The sequence below is a fragment of the Triticum urartu genome, chromosome 6 (assembly GCF_003073215.2).
Source record: "Triticum urartu cultivar G1812 chromosome 6, Tu2.1, whole genome shotgun sequence".
In the NCBI taxonomy this organism is placed as follows: Eukaryota; Viridiplantae; Streptophyta; class Magnoliopsida; order Poales; family Poaceae; genus Triticum; species Triticum urartu.
Genome location: NC_053027.1, coordinates 503,185,752 through 503,193,413, shown reverse-complemented (window position 1 = coordinate 503,193,413; position 7,662 = coordinate 503,185,752).

Below are 7,662 nucleotides of genomic sequence, written 5' to 3'. Positions count from 1 at the left end.
CTTTTTCAAATTCATGCATGTTTTTTCAAAATTGATGAACCTTTTCGTATTTCTATGAATCTATTTTCGAAATTCTTGGTTGTTCTCAATATTTTTAAGAATTCTTTTTTAAATTTGTATTTTCCTTTGAAATAAATTATACTGGCCATGCATACGTTAACTAAAGGAACGGTCAAATAGCACGGTTTCCAGATAGAGGTCGACCAAAAGACCTTATACATATGCACGTACACTCGGCCGCAGTCTAAATGCGCAGATAGCATCTTGCATGAGGGCATCTCCAACGCCGACCCTCGAACATGTAGTATTCGTCCAACCGCAGCTGTATCCGTCCAATCGCAGCTGTCCGGAACTCAGAAATTATCCAACGCCGACTCTCATCAATCCACGGAGTAGTCCGGGCCATGATGTTCCCGCAAACCGGAACTAAACGTGAAGAGCTTTACGGGAGTCCGGACATGAGACACGTCTGACTCTGACACTCCTGACCCACCCAAATGGAAGGCGGATCCTGCGCTTTTGTAGCTACATGCATTGTTTCTGCAGAAAAAAACTCCACTCTCTTCTTCCATCCCGCCGCTCTCCACTCAATTCTTGTCCTTTTCTCCCCCTCTCTTCTTCCCTTCTGCCGCCGACGCATGGAACCAGAGGATATCCTGCTGGAGATGGAGGTGGGTGGTAGAGGTGCAGGAGGATCCGAGCATGAAGCTCGCCCAGAAGATCAACTCGGCAACGTGGAAAAATCGTCGCGTCAAAGCAAAGACCGTAAAGGAGGAAACACTCAAGAAGCACAAGGCCGGCGAAGGGCGTTTTGGTGGCCGGAGCATTACAAGGCTTCGCACTTCTACGCCAACAAGCAGTTCAGTAGGCAGTCCACGACAACCACCGCCGTGCAAGTTCTTACATCGTCAATGTAAACGCGGCGGCGCTACTCTCAGAGTGTTTGTAGCCACAACATGTCAGGGCGCGTACAACGGACGAGGAGCAGATTGGTGCCCGCATGCTATTCGCTGATATGCCTACAACGGGGGACCTGGCGTACGATGACATGGATAGGGAGATGTTCGACGTCATCCACGACGGAGGCATACGTCAAGTGCTCCGACATCAAGGAGGAGAAAAAGGCGAAGAGGTTCAAATTGTTGATGGAGGCGACCGAGAAGAAGCTCAAGGTTGAGGAGAAGAAGGCCATGATCGAAGAGAAGAGGGCCATGCTCGAAAAGAAGAAGGTGAAGATCACAATGGATGCAGAGGACACCAAGATGTTGACCTTGAATTTGGAGGCTTTGGATGTCGATGCAAGAATGTCGTGCAAGCCGTCCGCTATAAAATGTTGCAGCGGCAGAAATATCAATTGGAGGCGGCGGACAAGGAGAAGATGGAGGCGGCGGAGAACGAGCCGGAGGCTGCCTACGCGGCAGCGACGACACCGTGAGCGTGGAGGCTCGATTGCCGGTTCGGCAGGGCAGAAAATCTTTTTTTTTTGCACGGACAGTCGGACTGATATTCATTTGTGATTTTACCAACAAGATATCTTCAAAAGTTAAGAATGCCGGACCACTTGCCTTTGCCATCTCTGGCTTCTTTTTCTTCTCGCTCAGATTGGGATATGATGTTATCATCCGCCCCTTGTGACGTCGTCGTCTCCCTCTCCCGCTGCCTTCGTCGCTAGTCTCTCTGAGCGATATTCTTCGGCTTGCGCGATGTCGTGGAGGATGGGTCGACGATGGACGACGCGGACGCAACCTCGGGTGCATCGGTCGGGGATGGGCTGGACGAAGTCTAGACTTCTAGGGCGGCGGATCAGGACCGGCAGCGAGGTTGGGGAGTAAGCGTGATGGACGGTGAGGGCTCGTACGTGGAAAATGCCGAAGGGAGACAGAAGGAGGGCAAAGAGTTTGATAGATTTGATGCAATTTGTGACGGTGTAGACCCGTCTTGTCTGATGTGATAGACATGTCCGATCACGCCGGAGCCTTGTCATATTCATTCTACATTTGGATTGGATATGAATAGTGTTGGCCAGTTCGGTTTTAAGACCTTTTGAGACACTGTCTGGATCGAATTTTTTTACCGGTCGCTCATCGGGTTGTCCGCCCGATCATTCGAGGGGTGTTTGGGGCATGAATGCACGCCGCACACTTTTCGATCAGTGCGCGCGCGCGCGACAGGCTAATACACCGGCGCATGCGACCACACGTACGCGCGCATCGATCGCCCGACACGACACCACTGTGCCGTCACAGAGCGCCTGAGCGCTGCTGCACCCACCGACTGTGAGCACATGGAACGCAACGCGCGGGCACAGGATCGACAGGCTCACACTCGAAAAAAAGGGGTTATTCTCTCTCTTTTTTTGAAGTTAAAAGGGGTTATTCTCTTGGTCTGTGAAGAACACCGCGCTCAGCTGTGCACGGGATTGTCTCAAAAAAAAAAGCTGTGCACGGGAGGAGGAGCTCAGCCAGATTCGTGCAACGGTTTCTGTATGTGCTGCGAGGGCCGGGGGAGAGATCGATGCGTATTAACTTGAACTGCCAGATTACCAGAGGTTTTGTTGAGTATCGTGATTATTAGAAAAGCTAGGATAGCGTAAGATATTATTCTATTTTGTTTTGTACTTTAAAATGATTATGTACTTCTATATATATGCCCATAAGGCTTAAGCAATACATTGAATTATTTCACCAATCCCTCTCTCCCTTCTAACATAGTATCTATCGCAAGTCGATCCTAAACCCTAGCCGCCGCCGCTTCCGCACCTGCGCGCTGCTCCCGGGGCGGTCGGCCTCCATGACCGCCGTCGGGGGCCGCGCCGCCCGTACCTAGGGTTCGTCCGCCGGCCGTGTTGGCCGGCTGCCCTAGAGAGTCTTTTTTTCCGGTCCTTTGATCCGGGTTTTCTTTTTCTTCGGTCGCTTTGATCGGCGTCTACTTTTTGATTTTTCGGTCTATGTGATCCGGTTTGCGTTGCCCATCGCCGCTGTCGACCTCGTGCGCTTTTACTCCAACACCGACACGACTGGCCGGCTTCTTCACCGACCCGGCGGCCTCGCGCGTCGTCCGCGCGTCGGCCCGTCGGTCGCCCCGACTCGGCGGCCTCGCGCGTCGGCCCGCCGGTCGCCCCGACCCGGCGGCCTCGCGTCATGCGGCGGCTCTTCACCGCCGCCGTTCGCGCGACGGCCCGCCCGTCGATCTACACCGGCCGTCACCGCTCTGCTCCGACCGGGACTCCTACATCACCCCGACCCGGCGGCCTCGCGCCATGCTGCGGCCAATCATAGCCGCCTTGCCGCCAGCCGCCGCCGGCTTCATCTTGGACTCCACCGCCACCGCGCCTCCACCGAGCGGCGTTCCCGACCTCGCGCACGATCGGCCTGATCACCCGCTCGCCGCCGCGATCCGCCTCATCTACGCTGCGCGACCGACCTGGCCCATCAGTTACGCGCGCCTCTGCAGGTCCCGTGAAGATCGTCTCCGAGTTCAGTGCGTCTCTCCACCGATCGAGCGTCGGGCTGCCGCTACGTCGCCCCATCGGGCCGCAGCGCCGCCGCCCCGTGGTTCTTCTCCCGGCTATCCCGACCCGCATCACCGCTGCGTCGCCCCTTCGGACCGTAGTACCGCGGCCCGCGGTCCACCGCCGCCCAGAGGCCGTCCGCTCCAGGTCGTCCCCGTGGCGGCACCGACCCTCGCGTCGCCACTGTGTCGCCCCGTCGGGCCGTAGCGAGCGTGGCACGCGGTCCACGCCGCCGTCTAGAGGTCGTCCCCGCGGTTGCATCGACCCGCGCTCCTCCGCCACGCCGCCCCTTCGGGCTGTCGCACTGCGGCCCGCGGTCCCTGCCGCCGCCCCGAGGTCTTCCCGCCGTCACCCCGACCTGCCCGCCACCGCTGTGTCGCCCCTTCGGGCCGTAGCGCGGTGGCCCACGGTCCACTTCGTCGTCCACGCGCGTTGACTTCCTGTGGTATGCGTCGTGTCACCTCCCTTGGCGCGGGAACGCCACCGTCCGCGCCGATCTTCGTCATGTTGTCGGGTTTTTCGCCTACTTCGAGCACCGCCGCCGCGCTTCTAACCTAGCCGCCGCCGCCGCCATCAGGCCGCCGCCGCCGCTCTTCTTTGGCCGCCGCCGCCCGTCCACCTCCTTCGTCTTCGTCCAGCACCGGCCCGTCGCCAGCGTCTCCGTCATCTACCCTGACCACTTCGTCTACTCCGACAACCGCAGGCGACATCAGCTCCGCGCTGATTGACGCCGCAACCGTCGTCGAGTCCTTCTTTGCTGGCCTCTCCGACTCCTCCGACATGGCGTACAACTTGTGCAGGTCCTCGTCTATGCATGCCCGGTGCTGACAACACCGATGCGTGCCTTCGTCCACGATGTTTCCCCGGACCTGGCAAGCCCGGTGTGGCGCTTTGTCAACTTCGTCTTCGTCCGTCTACGCATGCCCGGTGCTGGCAACACCGGTGCGTGCCTTCGTCTACGATGTGTCCCCGGGCTTGGCAAACCCGCCGCGACGCGTCGTCAACAACGTCTTCTTCCCGGCACACCACTACTTCGACACCACTGCGCCCGTGCTAACTCGGTGCGCTCTTGCGCCTGCGGCTCCACGGCGACATCCTCGACACCGGCTCTCCGACTCGACATCGACCACGACATTCTACGCGCGGCTACCTCGACCACGGCTACACCACCCTCGGCTCTCGGCTACATCGACAAACGGCAAAAAGGGCTACCGCCTGCTTGAGCAATCTCGTTGGTTTCCACTCCAGCCACGACTCCGCGATGCGTCGACCGTTACAACTGTGGGGGGGTGTCCGTCGGCTTGCCTTCGGATTTTTCTCCAGTCTCACCGTCTGCGTCGCTACCGTTGTGACTGCGGGGGGATGTTGAGTATCGTGATTATTAGGAAAACTAGGATAGCGTAGGATATTATTCTACCTTGTCTTGTACTTCAAGATGATCATGTACTCCTATATATATATGCCTATGAGGCTCAAGCAATACATTGAATTATTTCATCAATCCCTCTCTCCCTTCTAACAGGTCTGACCACACGATAATGTATGGATATCCGACTCCCTGAGCGCGCGCAGCTCTGCGGCTGTGCCAACCGTATCAGACATTACCAGACACATATATGCCCCCATTAACTAGCCCAACATTGCACGTTTGCCGCAGTTCCCTTGCAGGCCCGGCGGATCGAACACTAGCTAGCTACGTCCGTATATGCGCAGGTAAATGATGTTTCCGTGCTTGGAGTGATTAGCTTGACCGAGAGCTACCCGTTAGTACTAACAGCAGCCGCCATGAATTTTGCTGCCAAACTTAAAAGAAACTTATTAATCTGGTTTTTCCAAACAATACATGGCAATATATATAGACCCACGTCGCGCATGCACGTAGTGAGTTAGCCTGGGCTGGTAACTCGGCTAGTTCATCTAATTTTTTGTGGTACTATTCTACCAAAGCCCTTCAAGCCGAGCAAGCTAGCTTAGCTAACTGACTCGTTACAAACACGTATAGACACGCAGTTGCGTGCAGTTTTGGGCATGTCATTGTAACCACTATTGGGCTCACCGCGTGCATGGGGCTTGCATGCATGCAGACCAGCTTATCACAGATGGATGCATGCATGCACGACCCGTCCAGCCCGGGAGCTAAACGCACAAGAGCGATGTTTTGTGGCTAGAACGCTAAACGCTGGTTTAGTAGGAGCCGTTCATAATGTGCACACACGCAAATGGCAAACCATGCGTGCAATAGTAGGCCTCCCCCCCTGCGCCCACGGATTGGAGCGAGCGGGACGCGCGGCCTGGCGGCCAGGAGCAAAGCCGATCTGAGCTCACATCTGCGTGTGCATGCGCGCCCACTGGCCGCGCAGAGCTGGGCCAATGGAGGGCGGGGGAGTCGCTGTCTCCTGAAATCTGGAACTGGTACACTACAGTCTACCACAGTCGTCGAGAGCGCCCCGGTCTCGCGTCTAGACCATCGATGTGCGTCCAGGGCTCCAAGCAGAGCCAGCTATGCATACCATACATACACGTATGCCCTCATGCGTGCATGGTGTGGTAAGTCATGCTATAGCTCTGTTGGGGCCACCGGTCGGGGACCCTTGAGCTGGTAGCCAGTCAATGTAACATCCCTTACTCTCTCTCACTGCCATGGTTTAAAAATCAGACTAGACAATTGGGTGGGCAGCCAAAAATGGGAACCTCAATCATGGCAGTCTGTTTTTTCTTTTCCCCAAGAGGATCCACATCTATTATATAGTTCACCAGAAATACAAAGCACCTCAAACATAATAAAAATTACATCAAGGTTCCTACACCACAAAACAACCACAACTACCGTTAGATTGAGACGTCGACGCGCCGCCTACCAGAGCTGGCTTGACCTTGTCGATCGGGAAGTCTTCGTGCCCCAAATGACAAGCGCGCTGAAGCTGCAATCGTCACCGTTGAACCCTTAATTAGATCTGAAGCCCCTGACATCACATCTCGCCACACGATGAGAAATCCTAACCTCACCGCCTCAAAGAGATGGCATGAATCTACGTCCGAGCTCTAGGGACTACGTCTAGACAGATGGACTCGAGGAGGATCGAAGCGTGGAAAGAAAACTCGAAGAAGAAGCATCGCCATCCGTCCGAGCACCGGACCTGTGGGGATTAAGAAACCATAACCTAAACTACTAACTGGAGCAGTGGCACCGGGATTCCCGTCACCGCCTTTGCTGCCGGGGGGGGGGGGGGGGGGGGGGGGGGGGGGGGGGGGAGTGCAGGTGAATCCACGGGCTCATCGTTAAAGCCTGGAGAGGGGAGTTTATCCTACCTGCCAAGGGGTAGGGAAGGATACTCTAGTTCTAGGTTTTAATCATGGCAGTCTGTTAAGACACGTGGGCTATATATTCCCTCCATCAAACAGGAGAAAGCCTGTCGAACCGGGTCGTTTTCGATCCTTTGTCACTAGTAACAAGATGAAACACAGAACTTTGGCCCAATAACCAACCCACATCCGGAATTTGCTAATGGAGTTTGAGCTCCGTGGAGCTCGAAAATTAAAAATAAAATAAAATCTAAAAAGATACACATGTACATGGGATGTTCTCCTCAACTAACAAAGTTTCGTGATGAAATACATTATGATGCAAGCTACACATTTAAAAACATGTATTTTTCGCAAATGCACCACTATAAAAGTTCATAATTTTTTTGTTAAGCTAAAATAAGAACGTAATATCATCATGAAAATCTACACACTTATAGACAACATCCCTGTGCACATGTATATTTTTCAAACTTTTTAAACTAATAATGATTTTTGACTTGTTTAGAATTTCGGGCTCCTTGGAGCCCGGAGCCAAAATCCACTCTCACTCACCGCTACCAACTTGGTCTGAAAATGTGAGGATTTCATTCTATGTGACATTTGTCTGCTTACGCATATACTAGCATTTTTTTTCCTATCAAACCGATGACGAACCGCGAACCAACTTGTGCTTGGATGGTTAGGAGGACAGTGATATCCCCAACCCACCGGGGTTCAAATCCTGGTGCCCGCATTATTTCTGAATTTATTTCAGAATTTTCGGCGATGCGTGTTCAATGAAAGGAGACGTTTCCGTGGACTATAAGGCGTCAATGGTGATTTCATCAATCTCAAGATGATATATT